Genomic DNA, 23179 nt, shown 5'->3' with positions numbered 1-23179 from the left:
CTGTCCCCAGACTGATTCTTTTAGTTTTTTCACATGTAAATTCATGGCCATCTTGGCTGCTAGTAGTTCTGTTTTCTTTTAAAGGTTGTTTGTAACAATGTCCAGTAAAAAGTCTCAGGCAAAGTTCCATTCGGTGAAATTAATATTTCCAGGTGACGTGGGGTTTCCGTTACAATGTGATCAATTACTGGAAAAGATTCATTATCTTTGTTGCTGGTTTGATGAGCAGCCCCAAGGTAAAATGTAGAGATTTCTCTCAGGCTGCCATTGCTCCTACTTTGGCCCTTTGGTCTATATGATGGATACAATGGCAAAGATCAGTGAATAAGAAGTTAATGGTTTTTATCTAGGTTCGCAAATGGATATCGGACTGGAACCTCAGTGTAGACAAGAAACACCATGTACTGCGATTGCTTTATGAAGCACTGGTGGACTGCAAAAAAAGGTATCTGCATGTTTTGAATTTAGTTAAGAAAAATGAATTAATTACAGGAGTCATTGCCCTTGACAGTTTTCTAACCTCGAAACTTTTGAGGTATTTGTGGGTAAATGGAGTCAAGATACAGAGCCATTGTGGAACAGTCTTGAGGGGGCCGAGTGGCCTACTCGTCTTCCTATATTGCATTATCTGTTAAACTATTTGAATAAATTACCAGTTGAAAGATACTTTTCCAATAATTGCTATATTTTGAATGTACTTGCACAAGGACTTCACTGTGGAAGTTCTGCTCGATGTATCCTGCATTCTTACAGCAGCTTACTCTGTCCATTGTAAATGTAAAGGGTGTTAATATTGGAAGCAGGTGCTGTGTGCAGCCATTGGCAGGAAACAAAGCACCATCAGGCTAGCTGTCTGGATGTCATAACTTTTCCATTGGGCCTCTGAGATGCAACTGCTGTTTTATATTCTCACAGAAATGGTCTCCTGTGTTTCTGATGACTTTTCCTTTGCAATCCCTTGCTCCAAGCTTTGCAAGTTCCTGCCCATGATGACATTGAGCTGCTCAAGCTCTGCCCTTATTTAGAGCCAGACTGTTCACAGTTGATGTTGGGAAGCACTTCTTCACACACAAAGGGTAGTGGAAATCTGAAATACTCTGTCCTCCAAAAAGCTTTTGGGGGGTGGGGGTCAGTTGAAAATTGTAAAACCAATTGATTGTTTTTTTTTGTTAGGCAAGGATAGTTAAGTGTTACAGAACCAAGGCAGATAAATGGAGTTAAGATGCAAATCAGCCATATTCTAATTAAATGGCGGAACAAGCTTGAGAAGCTGAATGGCCTACTTTGTGCTCGTTCCTTATTTAATGTCTCGCTATCCTTTCTGGGTTGCTAGGCCCCTTCTGCAAACCATGTACCCGTAGTACAAAATCCACAATTCATATCTCTCTCTCTCCCACGTGCACCCCAATCCAGTATCAACATTGAAATGAGAATGAAGATGCCAGAAGAGAGCCAAGTTTAAAAAAAATAAAATAAAATAAAATGCAAAGTGAAGATTGAAATGATTTTGCCCTTGGAACTCTTGTAACACATTAAGGTTTAATAGGATTGAGGTGATGGCCTTTGGGACTGTTTAGCTGCTTGCCATTCTAAAGCTTTTTGTAGGTAAATATTGAAATGCACCTGATCATCTTAGAATTTTCTTTACAATAGTGAGTTTTTAAAAAAAAAAATGCAAAGAAGACACAAGGATTCTTGAAAATAATCTGAAATATAGAGAAGTCACAAAGACTAGATAGGAACACGCTGTTTTTCATTTAACAGAATTATGTGCAAGACAGGCTTTCATTTCATGGCCTAGAGTCTGTTGGATTGCAAACCTTTGTTTAATGTGTTCCTCGAAATAGCTCAGAAGGTTGTAACACTTCAACCATCATAAAGATACCACTTAATTTTTTTTGATTTTCCTGTTTATTGTGGATGCACATTCTCATTAGCATAGATAAATATATACCAGTTGTAGCCTGACCAAATAGAGGTCCAAACCTTCAAAGAAGCTGGTCCTGGGACAGTGTGTGTAAAACATCTTCCAACCTAAACAGTTCCATGCAGATACGACCTGCGTGATCAAATCCTCGAAATTGCAGTATGGCAGGAGGTTCACCAATCCATCGCATCTATTTAGGTGTTGGTCAATTGAAGCTACCTACTCTAATCACGTTCCACTTTCCCTAAATTGTTTTAAATTTTTATCCAAGCCCCTTTTATCTATAGTCTACCCTTGTGATAAAGCATTCTAATTTCCCCTTTCATTCGTTTAGTGATAATCCTGACTTTTATGCCCAGTTGCCATCAATTCACTATCAAATGGGAACAATTTATTACCTGTTAAAACCTTTCATATTTTTACCCCTGACCCCATTAGTTTTAGGAGACAGACTGTTTACTGATTAATTCAATCTGCAAAGTGCATTAAAATTGAAACTTCCACTTACTGTGTAAATTAAGTGATCAGATAAAATGAGGTTGGGGGGAGAGGGGGTCAAGATCCTTGATGATGCTTATTATGGAGACTGCAGTTTCCCTAACTCAGAGCTCTATCACAGTGTCTCTTTATTTGGAATAAAAACAAGAAATGCTGGAAATATTCAGATCTGGCAGCATATGTGGAGAGAGAAGCAGAGTTAACGTTTCAGGTCAGTGACCCTTCATCAGAACTGGCAAAGATTAGAAATGTAATTGCTTTTAAGCAAATAAAGCAGGGGTGGGGCAAGAGATAACAAAAGTAAAGGTGTTGATAGGAAGGGGTCACAGAGAATAACTGACCAGAAGGTCATGGCGCAAAGGCCTGATGAAGGGTCACTGACCTGAAACGTTAACTCTGCTTCTCTCTCCACATATGCTGCCAGAGTTGTTGAGTATTTCCAGCATTTCTTGTTTTTATTTCAGATTTCCAGCATCTGCAGTATTTTGCTTTTGCTCTTTATTTGAAAGATTGGACATCTGTGTATTCCAGAAAGGCTTGGTTGGTCTTTGAACGAAGCATAATCCCTCTTTTTAGATTGGACAACGGGGTTATCAAGAGGGTGTGATGGTCCAAACTAACAAGTGTGAGAATCACAAAGTCAGAGGAGGTGCAGTATGAGACAATCTCAGTACAGTGTGAAATCTCCAGGTGCAAAGTTTTTCCCACTCATTGAGAGCTGGATTGTCAAAGACCTAGGAGCAAACTGCACCCACCCTTTCTACTGTGTATTGATCGGGGACAAAATTAGAAGGTAAAACTGTATGTTGCTTGCATTAGCATAGAAATTTTTTTTTATTCATGAGACACGAGCATTGCTGGCTAGGCCATCCCTAATTGCCGTAAGGTGGTGGTGAACCGCTGCTGTCCAGTAGGTACATCCACAGTGCCCTTCCAGGATTTTGACCAGAGACTGAAGGAATGCGATATATTTCCAAGTCAGAATGGTGTGTGACTGGAGGGCAACTTGCAGGTGCTGGCTTTCCCATGCATCTGCTGCCCTTGTTCTTCTCAGTGGTAGAGGTCGCTGGTTTGGAAGGTGCTGTTGAGGGAGTCTTGGCGAGTTGCTGCAGTGCATCTTGTAGATGGTGCCACACTGCTACCGGTGGTGCAGGGAGTGAATGTTTAAGGTGGTGGATAGGATGCCGATCAAGTAGCAGGCTGCTTTGTCCTGGATGAGTTTTCGAGCTGCATACATCCAGGCAAGTGGAAAGTATTCCTTTTCACTCTTGACTTCGGCCTTGTAGATGGTGGACAGGTTTTGGGGAGTTGGGAGGTGAGTTACTCACTGCAGAATCCCAGCTTTTCAAGGTATCTTGCAGTGTTATGAAAGTGCTTCTGTTTTTTATTAAATATTTTTTGAGGATTCATATTTAAATTTTGGAAGTGGATTAATTTTTTAGAAGATTAAAGATTTCATAGATGCTGGACTTTGTTTTTGTTGAAAAGACTCCTTGGACTTCTATTTTTTTTTTACAAGGGTCACTGAGAGGTCTTGTTTGAAAACAACCTTTACTGGCTGTCACATGCCTTAAGCTCCCTGGGGAAGATGCTTACAGAGAAGTGACATGTCAAGATTTATGAGGGTCAGGAGGTTCTGACTGGCTGTGGTTTAGAGTCTGAGATATTGTTTTGGTTCAGTTGGGGTGTGGACGTTGTTTGAAAGCAGTTGAAAATCAACCTGCCAAGAAAGAAAACCCCAGCTCATCTTTCCTGCACCTCTCTGAGAGGCCCAGTGTGTCAACTCCTTTTTCCTCTTGTCTTTGGGGAAAAAAAGGCTCTGCGAAACCAGAGTATGCTAGCGGAAGCCCCGATGCCGTATTTCTCCTGGAAAGCTTACCAAGCTATTTCTTGACATCTCCAGAACGCACTGTGTCTGAAAAGATCCCAGTGACCCATCACCGTATACCCAGATACCAGACCAAAAGGGACAACTGGCATCTTTCCATATTGTTGTTCTTCAAGAATTAGCAAGTATTTGGCCAAAGTATTTTTGTCTTTTTTTTGTACCAGAGCTCTGCAGAGAGAATTTCTTTATTTTTTTCAGTATTTGTGTGTGGGGGATTTAAAATAGGAACTTTCATATTTCAATCTGTGTTGTGCTTTGCTTTGTTACTGGATAAGTCTTGTTTTTATAATAAACTGATAATTTTGTTATTAAAGAAAACTGGTTGGTGTATTTTCTGGGATAAACCGTATCCCAGGGATAAACATGATTGACTGTATCAGTAACTGGGTAAACATTTAAATATATGTTGTGACCTGTGGAGCAGTTGAACTAGAAAAGACAGTGCACTTCTCCCACCTCAGTAGTAACACCAGTCATAGTATTTATATGGCTAGTCTAGTTAACTTTCTGGTCAGTGGTAACCCCCAGGATGCTGATGGGGATTCAGCCTTGATAATGCCATTGTACATCTTGGGGAGATGATAAGATTCTCTTGTTGGAGGTCATCATTGCCTGGCACGTGTGCGGTGTGAATGTTACTTGCCACTTATCAGCCAAAGCCTGAATGTTGCCCAGGTCTTGCTGCAAGCAGGCATGGACTGCTTCAGATTCTGAGGAGATCCTAATGGTACAGAACACATGCAATCATCAGTGGACATCCCCATTTCTGACCCTCTGATGGAGGGAAGGTCATTGATGAAGCAACTGAAGATGGTCGGGTCTAGGACACTAACCTGAGGAACTCATGCTATGATGTCCTGGAACTGAAATGAATGGCTTTCAACAACTGCAACCATCTTCCTTTATGCTAAGTATGACTCCAACCAGTGGAGAGTTTTCCCCTTGATTCCCATTGACTTCAATTTTGCTAGGGCTCCTTGAAGCCATACTTGGTCAAATGCTGCCTTGATGTCACTCTCACCTCACCTCACCTCCTGGAATTCAGCTCTTTTTGTCCAGGTTTGAACCAAGGATGTAATAATGTCTGGAGCTCAGTGGCCCTCGTGAAACCGAAACTGAGCATCAGTGTACAGTTTATTGCTGAGTAAGTGCCGCATGATGGCACTGTCAGCGAGACCCCATCACTTTGCTGATGATTGAAAGTGGACTGATGGGGCAGTAGTTGGCTGGATTGCATTAGATTTGCTTTTTGTGGACAGAACATACCTGGGCAATTTTCCACTTTCGTGGGTAGATGTCAGTGTTGTAGCTGTACTGGGACAGCTTGGCTCGGCACGGGACTAGTTCAAGAGCACAAATCTTCAGTACAACAGCTGGGATGTTGCCAGCGCCCATGACCTTTGCAGTATCCAATGCCTTCAGCCATTTCTTTATCATGAGGAGTGATTCAAATTGGCTGAAGACATCTGTGATGCTGCGGACCTCAGGAGGCCAAAACGGATCATCCACTCTGCACTTCTGGCTGAAGGTGCAAATGCTTCAGAAGCTTTGTCTTTTGCACTGACATGCTGGCTCCCCCATCATTGAGGATGGGATTGTTTGTGGAGCCTCCTCATCCAGTTAGTTGTTAAAATGTCCACCAACATTCATAACTGGCTGAGGCAGGACTGCAGAGCTCTAATCTGATCTATTGCTTGTGAGATTGCTTAGCTCTGTCTATCACATGCTGCTTCTGTTTAGCATGTATGTAGTCCTGTGTTGTAGCTTCACCAGGTTGATACCTCATTTTAGGTATGCTTGGTGCTGCTTCTGACATGCTGTCCTACATTTCTTATTGAACCAGGGTTGACTACTGGCTTGATGGTCGAGTGAGGGATATGTCAGCCCATGAAGTTACAGATTGTGGTTGAATGCAGTTCTGATGGCCCACAGGGCCTCATGGGTGCCCAGTCTTGAGCTGCTAGATCTGTTCTGAATCTATCTCATTTAGCACAGTGGTAGTGCCACACAACACGATGGAGGATGTCCTCAGTGTGAAGATAGGATTTGATCTTCACAAGAACCATGCGGTGGTCCCTCCTACCAATGTTGTCAGATGCATCTATGACTGGTAGATTGAGGATGAGCACAAGTAAGATTTTCCCTCTTGTTGGTTCTGTCTGCACCTGCCACAGGCCCAGTCTAGCAGATCCTTCAGAACTTGGTTAATATTGGGGCTACCAAGCCATTTTTGGTGATGGACATTGCAATCTGCCATCCATAGTATATTCTATACCCTTGCTACCTCAGTACTGCTTCTAAGTGGTGTTCAACAAGGAGGAGTACTGATTCACCAGCTGTGGTAGGTGGTAATCAGGAGGTTTCCTTCCCCATGTTTGACCTGATGGCATGAAACTCCATGGGGTCTGAAGTCCATGTTGACTCCCAGGGCTACTCCCTCCTGACTGTATACCACTGTGCCACTACCTCTGATGGTCCTGTCCTGCCCTGGGACAGGAGCATACCCAGGGATGGTGATGGAGGAGTGTGGGACATTGACTGTAAAGTTTGATTTGGTGAGGATGACTGTCAGGCTGTTGCTTGACTAGTCTGAGGGACAACTCTCCTAATTTTGGCACAAGACCCCAGTTAGTGAGGAAGATTTTACAGGGTCATTTGGGTTGGGTGTGCCTAGTTCAATGCCAGATGGTCCGTCTGGTTTTATTTTTTTTTTAGTAGTGGTTTGATAGTACTGAGTGGCCTGCAAGGGCATTTCAGAGGGCAGTGCACCTGGAGTCATGTGTAGGCCAGACTGGGTAAGGATGTCAGATATCCTTCCCCAAAGGATATTAGTGAACCAGATGGGTTTTTGATATTCTGGTAATTTCATGATCATTACTGAGACGAGCTTTTTATTCTAGATTTATTAATCAATTGAATCAATAATTCATAAGAGGTGAATTACAGAAACTCAAAGCTGGTGTCTCTCGGTCAATGTTTTTCAGGGATAGAAAAGCTGATAAACGTGTCTGGGTTCATTGCCTTAATCTTTTAACTAGTTGGCTACATCTGGTTGCCTAAGAAAAACCTATAAAATCAACAATCCCTGTTGGTTCTTGAACTTCATTAAAGATGTCGTCCCAATAAACACTCTGTAGGTGAAAATTCTGGAAATAATGTTACCTATTTCTACTTACTGTTTTGATTTTTGCATTTGATTTTTGAATATGTATTTGATTTACATATGGAATAACCCAGCATGTGGTGTTTTGCAAAACAGTTACACATCAAAGGGTTGAAATAAGAGCAAGCTGAGCAGCTTATCGCTCTCATCTCGTGCCCAAGATGCGTTGCTTTGTTTGAACACAATCCAGAATATCTTCCTGTAGATCATATAGAAACGTAGATCATGGCGAAAGGGCAGCAATTCCGTCCTTAAGTAGGAATGTTGCCTTACAAATCAAATTTGCCGCAACTTTTTAAAGGCTATTTTACCCAAAAGTTTTCCAGGTGTGAACACTCTCTTCCTGTTTTTGGTTTTCAAGCCCTATGGTGCTCTGGTGCCGTGACATTACCAGGCTACCCACAATAGGAGGGAGAAAGAGTTTGGTACCTGCATTGCTGCAGACCTTTTTCACACTGCAGTTAAGCGTTTACAGTTGAGTCTGAAAGCCCAGCTGTTGGGATTTTACACTGCAGTTCCCAGCGTGGTCAGGCGTAATCTGACTGTCGATACACCAACTTTAATTGATTTTCTTGATTTGATGAGCAATGATATTATGCTGAACTACATCATTGACTCAATATTGTTGCGGAACTTGCATGACCACTTTCTTTTTGCCATTGTTTCCTGGCACATTGGGTTGAATTTTTAGAGGTGTTCTTCTGTCTACACCTATCACTTGTGTATGAAGACTGCTGAGGTTTGTATTTCCTTGAGTATAGAAGATTAAGAGGTCGTCTAATTGAGCTCTTCAAGATGTTTAGAGAATTTGATAGTTTCTCTGTACCTACCGTATTTCCTCTTGTGGGGTAAGTTCTGAACAAGGGGCGTAACCTTAAAATTAGAGCTAGGCTGTTCAGGGGTGATATCAGGAAGCACTTTACACAAAGGGTGGTGGAAATCTGGAACTCTCTTCCCCTGTTCTCTTTTTCCGCCCCGCCCGCCACCAAAAAAAAGCTGTTGAGGCTGCAGGTGATTTGAAAATTTGAATTTCAAAACTGGGATTGATAGTTTTTTATTAAGTATGGGTATTAAGAGTTACCGAACGAAGTTGAGTTGCGGCTCAGTTAGTAGCACTGTTGCCTTTGAGTCAGAAGGTTGTGGGTTTAATTTCCACACTAGGACTTGAGCACACTATCAAGGCTGGCACTCCAGTGCAGTACTGAGGGAGTGCTGTAGTGTCTTTCAGATGAGATTTTAAACCCAGGCGCTGACTGCCCTTGAAAGATCCCCTGGTACTATTTGAGACGAGCAGGGGAACTAACCCTGGTCTCCTGGCCAATATTTATCCTTCAATCAACATCATAAACAGATTATCTGGTCATTATCACATTGCTCTTTGTGGGAGCTTGCTGTGTGCTAATTGGCTGCCATATTTCCTACATTACAACAGTGACTACACTTCAAAAGTACTTCATGAGCAAGACAGAGCTTTGTTTGGGATGTCTGGTGGTCATGAAAAGACTTGCATTTATATAATGCCTTTCAAGGCGGGTAAATGGAATGAAGATGCAGATCGACCATCATCTAATTCAGTAGAGAAACAGTCTCAAGGGGTTGAATGGCCTGCTGCTGTTCCTGTGTTCCTAAGTATGAGTGCAAACTACCTACCTAAAGTTAATTGGCCAACACCTGCCCCTGTAAGAAACCAGTTTCAGGTGATAAAATTTGATAAATTAAATCAATCTAATGATTAAAATCTGACCATTGCTGAAAGCAGCAGTGTAATTTAAGATTATCTGCAGGGTGTAGTCGTGTCTGGAGAACAATTCCAAATCACTCTCCTCTATTGAATGCAGAGTCCAGATTTCAGTCCTTTCCCAGTAGGGATGCTTTCTCTGTGTTTGTGTTCACGGCCAGTCAATGTTGCTTTGTGCTGTTTTGGGTCACTGTCAATTGGAAGTACGATGATAAACATTCATGAACTAACTCTGAAGAGTTATGAATAAACAAACTTTGTCTTTAAAAAATGAACCTTTATTTTTAAAAGTGAACAATGGTCCAAAATGGCTGTTGAAGAAAAATGGGGATTAGCCATTTATTCAAACAATCTGACAAAGACACAAGACAAATCTTGAAAGCCAGAGGGCATGTTTGCTGACAGTACAACAGCTCGGTGGCACAGTACTAGCGCATGCGCGAATGCAACCTCATCGACTGAAACGTCACTGTACGCGACGTCTCAGGCAGCTACCAGTAATAAAGATGGCACTACTCAATTTGACACCATAAAGAATTAAACCCAAACCCCTGCATTGGCTTCGTTCGCTGCCTCCATTCCACCTCCAACAGTACCCCGCTCCCTCCCGCCATCGCTGCTTCTGTTCACTGCTCCATCCTGCGCCCGTCTGCTCACTCTCAGCCTCGCCGCTTCCTCTGCCCCCCCTCCCCCCCCATCTGGCCCCATGGCCGCTCGCTTGCCACTACACCCACCCACCCGCCACCGGTCACTCCACATGTTGCCCCGTCACCCCCTCAGCTGCTGCCTCGTTACTTCCCTCCCTCCCCCTCCCCCCCCCCCCCCAAAAAAAAAACCCCGCCGCTCGCATCCTGCCCCCCACCACTTTTCGGTGCGGCGCAGTGGGAAGCGAGTGGCCGGGGGGGTTTGGAGGGGTTGGTGGGTGGAGATGGGAGCGAAGGGGTGAGTTGTCGGCACGAGGAAACTGAAAGCGACGGTTGAGGCAGGGATGGTGGAAGGGAACGGGATACCGTTGGGGAATGGAGGCAGAGATCACATCCAATACGTCTCACATCATTGTGTGGTGACGTCGTGCGCGCATGTGCAGATTCCTACTGGCAAGATGGCACACGTATGGATGCACTAATGATGTCGGCGATCGTTCTGCGTTATCAGGAGACGCTGAATGCCGAAAGGCGTTAATGAAACCCATCTCTCACCTATTCTAGCAGCATTCCAGAATTGAATGTCGTCTCCTAAAACAAAGGAGGTGTGAAGTAGTCACGACCTGAGCCATAGTGTGATCACCATGAGAAAGAAACCAGAGTGTTAACAGGAGTTGAGAGATGACACTGTTTTACTTAAAACACAGACAGGCAGAGAGAGAGACTGGCCCAGAAGGTGAAGCTACTTGTAATAGCTGGCATTCCAGCAAGCCAGAAAGCAACTACCTGCTGAAAAAATCCGACATCTACATTATACAACAGTGAGAGAGCTGGAAGTGACCCACCATCTTCAACAGAATCTATAACTGCCTGCAACTATCTGGACTTTGAGTCTCGAGAATTCAACAGGTTTATCGTAACTCTTCTCCCCCACAAAACCCACCTTTCTCTTTCCCTTCTCTTTCGTGTGTGCATGCATGAGTGAATGAGGTTGCGTCAATTTCAGGATAAGGTTTATTGATCAATAAACAATTGACTTTTTAAAACCTATGAGAAAACCTGTTGCTGTCTGGTTATTTGAAAAATAAAACACCAAGGGGATAAACTCTAATACAAATAAACTTGCTGCGGTCAGATGGGGAGTTGAACAGTGAGAACCACTCATGTCACACCATGTGGCCATAACAGTCGCATCCTTTTTTATTTTACCACCTGTTCAGCCAAAGCCAATTTTTGCCTCGAAGTATTTAAATCTAAAGGTGTTCAGTCCTTCTGACTTTGTGGGCTGTCCTGATGTGATCCATGGTGGGTAGGGGGGAGGGTGCTGTCTATCAGGTTTAATTTCCATATTCTCATGCACTTGCACATATTTGAAGTTGCTGGTATCAATTCACCTTGGTTTTTTCATTAAGGAATTCTGTGAGGCAATGGTACTTTTTAAAAAGAAAACCCTTTCCAAAACCCTTATGCTTGCAAAATAAGAAATGTAAGCTCGTGTAGAAGCAGAATGCTTGGGTCTTGAATGGGATTACACGGCTCGGTACTCCTGTGACACTAGACTGCAGATTAAACTCCCCTGCTTTAACTTCCATTCAACTATTTGGGGTTTAGTTCCGTGTAACTTTTTCTTCTAAACTCTGCTTGCTGCATATGACAATATTCCTGGCAAGAAATCTGCTCTGAAAACCTCAACATTACTACAGTGTTGATGCCATGTTGAAGCTATCCTGCCCGATCTTTCAAGAGGATAGGGACAGTTGGTATTTGAAATGGTTCTGCTGGTGATTCTTAATGCCCGTCAATATGTAAAGTTTCTGCTGTTGGGTTATTATGCTGACAGCCCATTGATGTCCTGCTTCATTTGAAATGTTGCCTGTCTTTTGTCTGTGAGGAGAGGTCAGGGAAGTGGTGTTAGCTCTCTTAAAGAACCAGCACAGGCACGATGGGGCAAATGGCCTGATTCGGTGCTTTATAGTCTTGCTAAGTCATTATATAGTTTATTTTTAAATCTCATTACAATGATATTTTAGAGTGTGGAAGTGTCAAATCACTATCCCAAATTAAAAACTGACCCAGTTCGTAATTCTCATTTTAATTTCGTTCCGTGTCTCTCGAGGGATGTTGTCACTTCCTATAAAATTTGATGTATGCGCTCTTATATTTTTTCACTTTGTTGTTTTGATCTTTTTAATCTTTTGATCTGCATACTTAAACCAACATCTTAAACCCCAGCTGGGTAACATAGAACACAATTTATGCCTTCTGTAGTTTGTTACAGTCTGCCATGTCAGATTCCAGGACATTTTGATCTGGTTTCCTTGAAAGGCACTGCAAAATGGCAACCCTAGATTATAACAAATTTGATGCATTAATGTGCTGGTTTTAGCAGAAGGAGATAAATTTGTATTTTCATTTTAATCAACAGAAGTGCCACTTTTTTCTTTTGTAAAACAGCTGCAAATCCTATTAACTTGCTTTGAAGGAAGATGTTACGTGACTTGAATGTCACGTTGAAGTATGAATTAGCTGCATGGCATAGGAAGTGACTCAGCAAGTCTGAAAAGTACACAGGAAAGTGGTCTTATTTCTTGTGATTTTAAAGGCTGAACCTTTGCATGCTTACAGATGTTTTGCCAAATGAATAATGAGGCAAGATAACAAGTGTGCACTGAAATGAGCAGACCAGTCATGCACTTAAAGAACTTTTGATTCAGTTTTCTGGTGCCACGACTATCTAAATCAATAAAACTAATTTTAAAAGATAGTGTCATTGCTTTGTGCTATTTTTCAAGTGCCTCAATTCACTGAGTGATCAGATTAATGTGAAGCAAATAATTGCATTGATTTCTTTGTCCTGTTGAGTTTGCCTCACATGGTTCTTACGAGCCTCAACCAACATAATTGAGTTCATTCAGAATTATTTTAAAATCTGATTCTTTCTTCCTCTATATTAATGGATGCTTAAAATCAAACCTTTGTTTACAAAATGATTTTTACTCATTGCGTGGTAAAATTCTTGTAGATCAAATCCTACTTTTAAAAAAAAAACTACCTTTTTAAATACAAGTGTTTCTAGCTCACAAAGCTGCCTGTGCTTGGGTTACAGCAGTAACTTGTTAATCCAGTCACTGGTTCTGGGTGTGAACGGGGTCTTTCATGCATCAGCTTGCAATAGTATTGAAAAAATGAGGTGATCTTGGGGCTTGAACGCAGTGTAGATTACAACTGTGGCATACATATATTCTAGTAATCTTTCGAGGACCTTTAGGAACTTATGCATTTTATTCCAAGAAAGATTTTATTCTTGCACAGTGGTACCAATGAAATCACACAGGTGGTTGCCAGGCTTAAAAAGATGTCTTGTTTGACATGGGGGTTGACTACATTGTCATTCTCTAATGCTTCTCTGCTGTTGTGGGTGGGACTGCTCTCACCTGGTTCCATTCTTATCTATCTAATCATATCTTCTATGATTCTCTTCTCTTCCTGCTCCTGCATTGATACCTCTGGTGTCCCTCAAGAATCTATGCTTGGGCCTCCACTATTTCTCATCTATGTGCGGCCCGAAAGCACAGCATTATTTTTCACATGTATGCTGATGATGCCCAGCTCTAGCTCATCACCACCTCTCTCGACACCACCAGCCCTCTCAACTGCTTATCCAACGTCCAGTACTGGATGAGCAGAAATTTCCTCCAATTAAATATCAGGAAGACTAAAGCCATTGTTTTCTGTCCCCACTCTGAACTGTTGCCCCAGCTACTGACTCCGTCCCTCTTCCTGGCAACAGTCTGAGCTGCTGCTTCTTAGGTAGTCCCTCGGGAACGAGGATGACTTTCTTCCACTCGGGTTGTGGGTCCTTAGGTGACTGAATAGTCCAATCCTGATACTCCAGGTCCAGAAGATTCATTTTGAGGTGGTGGAAGATGCCTATGTGTGGGTTCTTTTAACGTGGGGTGGCTGTTGCACACCGACTACCACACGGTCTGAGCAAAGCAAGGTCTTTGTCCGATGGCAGGGACGGGCGATACGATTGGATAACAGGCTCTGCTACATGGACGGGGACTAATACATACACATGGCCAACATGTCCAGCTGGTGAGCCTGGATGCAGGCCATGTGAACCTGTGTCAGTGTGTTCTTGAAGGGGTAGCTGAAAGCCTGCTCCAAGGGCTCCTGTGACAAGGACAAAGGACCAGCCTTTGCAACCTTGGTGTCGCATTTGACCACGAATAAGCTGCCGATCATATATTCGCTACATCACTAAGATTGCCTAACTCCACCTCTGTAACATCGCCCCAGTCTCCGCTCATCTGCTGAAACCCTCAATCATGCCTTCGTTACTTCTAGACTTGACTATTACACTGCAGTCCTGGCTGGGTCCTACACTCTACTCTCTGTAAATTTGAGGGCCGTCCAAGACTCTGCTGCCCCTGTCTTAACTCGCACCAAGTCCCATTCATCTATCATTCCTGTGCTCCCTGACCTACATTGGCTCCTGGCCAAGTAGCATCTTGATTTTAAAATTCTCATTCTTTTCAAATCCCTCCAGGGCCTCACCCCTCCCATTCTCTGTAATCTCCTCTAGCCCCACTACCCACAAATATCTGCACTCTTCGGATTTTGGCCTTATGAATATCTCCAATTTTAATCGCTCCAGCATTTATAGAGATACAGCACTGAAATGGGCCCTTCGGCCCAACGTGTCTGCGACAGCCATCAACCACCCATTTATGCTAATCCTACATTAATCCCATTTCCCCCTCTCATCCCCAGCTTCCCTCTATTCTCATACCACCTACCTACACTAGGGGCAATTTACAGTGGCCAATTTACCTATCAACCTGCAAGTCTTTGGCATGTGTGAAGAAATTGGAGCACGAGGTCACAGGGAGAACTTGCAAACTCCGCACAGGCAGTACCCAGAACCGAACCCGGGTCGCTGGAGCTGTGAGGCTGCGGTGCTTAGATTTTTTTTTTAGATTTAGAGATACAGCACTGAAACAGGCCCTTCGGCCCACCGAGTCTGTGCCGACCATTAACTACCCATTTATACTAATCCTACACTAATCCCATATTCCCCTACCACCTACCTATACTAGTGACAATATATAACGGCCAATTCACCTATCAACCTGCAAGTCTTTTGGCTGTGGGAGGAAACCCACGCAGACACAGGGAGAACTTGCAAACTCCACACAGACAGTACCCAGAATTGAACCCGGGTCGCTGGAGCTGTGAGGCTGCGGTGCTAACCACTGTGCCGCCCTAGATTGATAGCATTGATAGCTGCACCTTCAGTTGCCCAGGCCATAAGCTCTGGAATACCCTCCCTACACCCCTCTCGCTTTCCTCCTTTAAGACATTCCTTAAAACCTCCCTCTTTGACCAAGTTATTGGTCATCTGACCTAATATCTCCTTATGTGGCTCGATGTCATATTTTGTTTTATAATGTTCCTGTGAAGTGTCTTGGGACGTTTTAATTATATTAAAAGTGCCATACAAGTGCAAGTTCAAAATTTGCAATAAGCTAGGGCTAAAGAGCTGTAAAGGAGTTTAAACAAATCTGTTGCTCTCTTCTAATATAAAAACAAGGTGCTAGAAATACAGGTCTGTGACATTAACTGTTTTTCTCTCTCCACAGATGCTGCCTGACCTGTATTTCAGCATCTGTAGTATTTTGCTTTTATATTACTGTTGCTCTATTCTTTTCCCCTTAGTCACATTTCCTTAAGCTCCAGTGCTTTAAAATACTGTAACTTACACCTGTAAGGATTCAAGTCTATTTCAACAGCCCCTGTATTACAGCTTTTATAGAGTGTGTTATATAGTATTAAAAACAAGTGTAGTTCCCATTTGCTGCCCCTAGATTTTCGTCAATGTACTGTAGCTTGAAACCACAATATTCAATTTTTCTTGTATTACGTTGATTTATTTCACTATTTGGTATAAAATTAGCTGGATTTTTTGCCATGTGTATCTTGCTATTCTGCCGTCACTGTATGTCAGCAATATCCCACAGATTTTGACAATATTCAGCTGATCAGAGCGAGCCAGCATAGATTTGTAAAAGGTCAGTCATGCATGATCATCCTGATTTGAATCTTTTGAAGAGGTACTAAAGCAGCGGATAGGGGAATGGTCTATGGATGATATTCGTATGGCCTTCCAGAAGGCATTTGATAAAAGTCCCTCACAGGAGACTGTTAGCTAAAGTTGAGCTCGTGGATTTGAAGGCAAATTATTGACTTGGTTACGAGATTGGCAGAGCAGCAGGAGACAGAGAATAATGTACTCTAAATGGCAGGATGTGACTAGTGGTGTTTGACAGGAATCTGTGTTGGAGTCTTAAGTATTTGCTATATTAATGATTTAGATGATGGGATAGAAAGCCACATATCCAAGTTTGCCGATGGTACAAAGATAAACGGCATTGTAAGTGATGTAGATGGAAGTGTTAAAATTAGAGATATTGATAGTTTAAGTGGACAAAACTGTGGCAGATGGATTTCAATAAAGGCAAGTGTGAGGTCATCCACCTTGGATCTAAAAAGGAGATATCCGAGTGCTTTCTAAATGGTAAAGCTAGAAGCAGGGATGTAATGCTGGAACTGTATAAAACGCTGGTTAGACCACAGCTGGAATATTGCGTACAGTTCTGGTCACCACATTACAGGAAGAGCATAATTGCTCTGGAGAGTGTACAGAGGAGATTTGCAAGAATGTTGCCAGGGCTTGAAAGTTGCAGCTATGAGGAAAGATTGGATTGGTTAGGGTTGTTTTCCTTGGAACAGAGGAGGCTGAGGGGTGACTTAATTTGAGGTGTACAAAATTATGAGGGGCCTAGATAGAGTAGACAGGAAGGACCCGTTTCCCCTAGTGGAGAGGTCAATTACTGGAGGGCACAGATTTATGGTGATTGGTAGAAGGATTCGAGGGGACATGAAGAAAAACCTTTTCACCCAGAGGGTGGTGGGTGTCTGGAATTCACTGCCAGGAATGGTGGTGGAGGCAGAAACCCTCAACTCATTTAAAAGGTATCTGGACATGAACCTGAAGTGTTGCAACCTGCAAGGCTACTGACCAGGTTCTTGAAAGTGGGATTAGATTGGGCAGCTATTTTTTTGGCTGGTGCAGATGCGATGGGCTGAATGGCCTCCTTCTGTGCCGTAATTTTTCTGTGGTTTCTATGTCCAGACAGACTTGGGGAGCCATGTACGTAGATCATTAAAATGTTATGGACAGGTACAAAAACATTTTTTATGCATTCATGGGATGTGAGCATCGCTGGCAAGGCCAGACTTTATTGCTCATTCCTAATTGCCCTTGAGAAGGTGGCAGTGAGCTGCCTCCTTGAACTGCTGCAGTCCATGTGGTGTAGGTGCACCAACAGTGCTGTTGGAGAGTTCCAGGATTTTGAACCAGTGGCTGTGAAGGAACTGCGATATATTTCCAAGTCAGGATAGTGTGTGACTTGGAGCAGAACTTGCAGGTGGTGGTGTTCCCATGCGTCTGCTGCCCTTGTCCTTCTAGGTGGTAGAGGTCGCAGCTTTGGAAGGTGCTGTTGAAGGAGCCTTGGTGAGTTGCTGCAGTGCATCTTGTAGATGGTACACACAACTGCCACCGCCGACGGGGGAGCGAGTGAATGTTGAAGGTGGTGGATGGGGTGCCAATCAAGCGAGCTGCTTTGACCTGGATGGTGGCGAGCTTCTTGAGTGTTGTTGGAGCTGCACCCATCCAGGCAAGTAGAGAGTATTCCATCGCACTCCCGACTTGTGCCTTGTAGATGGTGGACAGGCTTTGGGGAGTCAGGAGGTGAGTTAGTCGCCGCAGAATTCCCAGCTTCTGACTCGCTCCCAATATTTATATGGCTGGTCAGTTAATTTTCTGGTCAATGGTAAGCCCCGAAGATGTTGATGTTGGTGATTCAGTGATGGTAATGCTGTTGAATGTCAAGTGGAGATGATTAGAATCCCTTATTGGAGATGGTCATTGCCTGTCACGTGTGGCACAAATGTTATTTGCCTCTTATGAGCCCAAGCCTGAATGTTGTCCAGGTCTTGCTGCATGCAGGCATGGACTGTTTTAGTATCGGAGGAGTTGTGAAAGGTACTGAACACTGTGCAATCTTCAGCGAGCGTCCCCACTTCTGACTTTATGATGGAGGGAAGGTTATTGAAGCAGCTGAAGATGGTTGGGCCTCGGACACTACCCTGAGGAACTCCTGCAGTGAGGTGTTGGGCTGAGATGATTGGCCTCCAACAGCCACAAACATCTGCATTTTGTGTTAGGTGTTACTCCAGCCAGTGGCGTTTTCTACCTGAATCCCATTAACTTCAGTTTTGCTAGGGCTCCTTGATGCCACGCTCTGTGAAATGTTGTCTTGATGTCAAGGGCAGTCACTCTCACCTCACCAAAATAATTAAAAAAGCTAATGAATGCTAACCTTTGTATCGAGAGGAATGGAATATAAGGGGTTAGAAGTCATGCTACCAGCTGTACGAAGCCCTGGTTAGACCGCACCTGGAGCACAGTGAGTTATTGAGCACCACACCTTAGGAAGGATATACTGGCCTTGGAGCGAGTGCAGTGTAGATTTCCTAGAACAATAACTGGACTCCAAGGGTTAAATTAAGAGGAGAGATTACACAACTCTGGAATTTAGGAGCTTAAGGGGTGATTTGATCAATGTTTCCGATTATATTAAGGGGAACCGATGGGGTAGATGGAGAGAAACTATTTCCGCTCTTTGGGGAATCTAGGGCATAGCCTATAAATTAGAGCCAGGCATTTGGGATTGAAGTTAGGAAGCACTTTGACATGTAGAGGGTGGTAGAAGTTTGGAAGTCTCTTCTGAAAATAGTAGTTAATGCAGGGTCAATTGTTTTTAAATCTGAGGTTGATATATTAATGTTAACTCAATGTATTAAGGGATATGGGCCAAAGGCCCATGGAGTAGGCAGTATGGAGTTAAGTCACAGATTAGCCATGATTTCATTGGTGGAACAGGCTCGAGGAGCTGAATGGTCTCCTGTTCCTAGCTGACACGCACTGAGCACGCACACACTGGCATTTTGTAACTGCTTTATGTTGCAAACTGCTGGCAGGGTGAGAAGCAGCAGTGGAAATGAAATGGAATGATATAACCAGCCCATCATTTCTGTACTGTCTCTCCATTTTGTCCCACTCCCTTGCTGCTTTCCCCACATAGCAAATGTCTCCTTTGGAAGTGTACATCAAAGTCCCTTTTGAAAGTTACTGAATCTGCTTTCGCCACCATTTTAGACAGTGTATTCCAGATCATAACACAAAAAAAATTTAATTTAATTTTTGCCCTGGATTTATCAATAATCCTAAAATCTTAAATGAAAGTGGCTGTGTGATGGCAGTTAGGAAATGTCACCTTAGTGAAGTGGGGCAAAAGCTACATGGGACCACTATTAACTAAAATGACCAAGTAATACAGAATTAACAGAAAAAAAGATTTTCAGATAACATAAGCACATTATTACAGTAAAGATTTAAGGAGGTCTGTTCAAATTTCACAACAGATCAGTTCTTAATTTGGTTAAGATGTACTATTCTAAAGCAACATTCTCATTGACTTTTTATAGTGAATATAACGGTATTTTGAAAAGCATACATTTTCCTGTTGGTGTTTCTCATCAAATTTCAAAATAAAAGGCAAGGCAACCCTCCAAGAATATGCAATGCTAGAGACAGAATTTCTGCAACTTTTACATAGCCCTCTCTACAAACTGTTGCATTATTTACTTAATACAAACTAGGCTTTGTAGTGTTCAAAGGAAGCACTTTTTTCACAGCAGAAGAGTAGCCTTTTATTTTTGCATGGTAAATATTTCTATTGTTGTAAAACTACGCATTTTCTGATTTACTGCAAGCAGTGCGACCAGGGATTTGCTGATACAGAAACGGGATTAGGCCATTCAGTCCCTCAAACCTGTTCCGCACCTTTCAAATGGGTGATAACAGATCTGTGCCTCAGCTCCGTTTGCCCGCCTTTAATCCTTATCCCCCGTTAATCTGTCGATCTCGGGCCTAAAAATTTCCATTGATCCAGCATCCACAGCCTCTTGGAGTTTGTTCCGTCCTTTGTGCTTCCTGATTTCAGCCTGAATCGCCAGGTTTTAATTTTTAAGATCATGTTTCCTTGTTCTGGATACTAACCACTAACCCCCATCCATCCCCAGAGGAATTAGCTTTTCTGTATCTACTCTATTGAATCATTTTAAACACCTTGATCAGAACATCATTTTCTAAATATGATTAAATAAATGAAGACTCTTTAGTTCTTTATCAGCTACATATTTAAATCATTCAAACTTTTTTTTGACAGTGATTCTGCAGCTAAAATTATGGTGGAATTGCTGGGGAGTTACACGGAAGACAATGCTTCGCAGGCAAGAGTTGATGCTCACAGGTAAAGTCATTTATGTTTAGTTTCAGTGTGCATTATCTGAACTACTTGAATATTACCTTTCAAGTAGTTTTGATCTACGAAAAAACATCCCAAATGCCACCAAATTGTACACTTAACGCTGTAACAGGTTAGCAAAATGATTGTGTATTGTGTAGCTAAGTGGAGTATTTTGCTGCGGAAACGAGTAAATATTTTGTTGAATTTCTTTCTGACAGATGCATTGTAAGAGCGTTGAAGGATCAAAACACATTTCTTTTTGACCATCTTCTTGCTTTGAAACCTGTTCGATTCCTGGAAGGGGAGCTCATTCATGATGTGAGTGGTCTGACCATTGAGGATAGGTTACATAACAAAGCCTGGTTGTCCTTCAATCCTGTTCATTATGCACCAGTTAAAGGAGATTTTTATATAAATTAACTTGTATAAATTGTTAGAAAAGGAAAACTGACAAAGCATTCTGTCAAATTGCTACAGCTTACCAGCAGTCCTCTGAAATCCTGAGTGTGAAGTGAAAAACCAACTGTGTTTTAAGCAGAATATCCATCCTTTTCCACATAAGCCAAGTTATACTTTGTGCTGATGGTGGACATTTTGTCTATAAACAGCACGTGAGTCTACTAGATACAAGAGCTAGGTCCAACTGCAGTCTTTCTTGCTCACTTCTCCTTCCCATACCGAGCAACAATAGAAATTCAAGTTATCCCACATAATCTTACTAAGTGTGTTGAGGAAAGGCCTTTGTGTTTACGTTTCATCTTTTATTACAGGTGTCTATAATGGCAGATGTAATCTTCCTTAGTGAGTGGTAATAATAGAGGTACATTGATTAAGATTAATGGAGTGTTCCTTGAATTGCTAGTGTTGTACTTGAGCCCGGTAAGCTCTTTAATAACACTCAGCACAATGCTCTGTCATGTACAACTGCGACTACTGGATGGATCCCAAAAAGTTCTTTTGATCTTTTTAGTTATAACCCTGGGAGCATTGAAGTGAGTAGGATTACTGGGCATTCGTTCAATTCCCACATGCTGTTGAATTTCTTTTTCAAATGCAGCACATTAAATTATTTTCTCCATAGCTTGAATTGATTGTTGCATTAAGGCAACAGATTGCAGAAAGTTTGAGGCAGAAACTATCAACTATCAAGAGACTCTAATCTGAGCAGGAGTTTTGATGTCTCTTTGAGTTTGGACTGCAGGCCAAAATCTGGGATTTCTGTCATATATCTTGCATTGATTGTTCGAGCCCATTCAGATCAGGCTGGAAATAACCTGATGTTTGGACTACTGCACGCTCGTGACCAAGCTATGGTTGTATCTGCTTACCACCTTGAGGCTCCAATACAATTCCTTCAACTTTGTTTTAGATCTTATTGAACTGGTCTGAATGCTGTAAAATGTCAGTGGACCACTTTGAGCTTTCTCAGTCCCATAAAACATAGAAAATAGTAGGCCATTCGGTCCTTCGGGCCTGCTCCGGCATTCATTTTGCTCATGGTTGATCATCCAACTCAGTAATCTGTTCCCGATTTCGCCCCATATCCTTTGATCCCTTTAAACCCAAGAGCTATATCTAACTCCTCCTTGAAAACATACGATGTTTTGGCCTCAACTGCTTTCTGTGGTAGCAAATTCCACAGGTTCACCACTCTCTGGGTGAAGATATTTCTCCTCAACTCAGTTCTGAATGGTTTACCCCGTATCCTTAGACTATGACCCCTAGTTCTGGACTCCCCCACCATCGGGAACATCCTTCCTGCATCTACCCTGTCACGTCCTGTTAGAATTTTATAGGTTTCTATGAGATCCCCCCTCACTCTCCTGAACTCCAGCAAATATAATCCTAATTGACTCAATCTCTCCTCGTACGTCAGTCCTGCCATCCCAGGAATCAGTCTGGTAAACCTTCGCTGCACTCCCTCTATAGCAAGAACATCCTTCCTCAGATAAGGAGAACAAAACTACACACAATATTCCAGGTGTGGCCTCACCAAGGCCCTGTATAATTGCAGCAAGACATCCCTGCTCCTGTACTCGAATCTTCTCACTATGAAGGCCAACATACCATTTGCCTTTTTTACCACCTGTTGGACCTGCATGCTTGCCTTCAGCGACTGGTGTACGAGAACACCCAGGTCTCGCTGCATATTCCCCTCTCAGTTTATAGCCAGTCAGATAATCTGCCTTCCTGTTTTTGCTACCAAAGTGGATAACCTCACATTTATCCACATTATACTGCATCTGCCATGCATTAGCCCACTCACTCAACTTGTCAAAATCACCCGAAGCGCCTCTGCATCCTCCTCACAACTCACCCTCCCACCCAGTTTTGTGTCATCTGCAAATCTGGAAATATTACATTTAGTTCCCTCATCTAAATCATTAATATATATTGTGAATAGCTGGGGTCCTAGCAGCGATCCCTGTGCTACCCTGCTAGTCACTGCCTGCCATTCGGAAAAAGACCCATTTATCCCTACTCTTTGTTTCCTGTCTGCCAACCAATTTTCTATCCATTGCAATGCACTACCCCCAATCCCATGCGCTTTAATTTTACACGCTAATCTCTTATGTGGGACTTTGTCAAAAGCCTTCTGAAAGTCCAAATAAATCACACCCACTGGCTCCCCCTCATCAACTCCACTAGTTACATCCTCGAAGAATTCTAGTAGATTTGTCAAGCATGATTTCCCTTTCGTAAATCCATGCTGACTCTGTCCGATTCTACCACTGTTCTCCAAGTGCTCTGCTATAAAATCTTTGATAATGGACTCTAGAATTTTCCCCACTACCGACATCAGGCTGACTGGTCTATAATTCCCTGCTTTCTCTCTACCTCCCTTTTTTAAAGCAGTGGCTGTACAAATCATCATCTTGACA

The 23179-nt window shown here is 42.7% G+C and overlaps 1 long non-coding RNA gene across 1 annotated transcript; it reads left to right on the top strand.

Annotated features, from left to right (window-relative positions):
* The first annotated feature begins 321 nt into the window (after positions 1–321).
* On the top strand, positions 322–20642 carry LOC137363317 (uncharacterized). The gene is made up of 3 exons (XR_010972773.1): positions 322–445; positions 20217–20300; positions 20516–20642. It is a non-coding gene; the product is annotated as an uncharacterized lncRNA (long non-coding RNA).
* The last annotated feature ends 2537 nt before the right edge of the window (positions 20643–23179 follow it).

Source organism: Heterodontus francisci, unplaced genomic scaffold, assembly GCF_036365525.1.
Source record: "Heterodontus francisci isolate sHetFra1 unplaced genomic scaffold, sHetFra1.hap1 HAP1_SCAFFOLD_2304, whole genome shotgun sequence".
Lineage (NCBI taxonomy): Eukaryota > Metazoa > Chordata > Chondrichthyes > Heterodontiformes > Heterodontidae > Heterodontus > Heterodontus francisci.
Note: the sequence above shows the minus strand (reverse complement) of the source record. Positions and strands in the feature narration are given on the sequence as shown.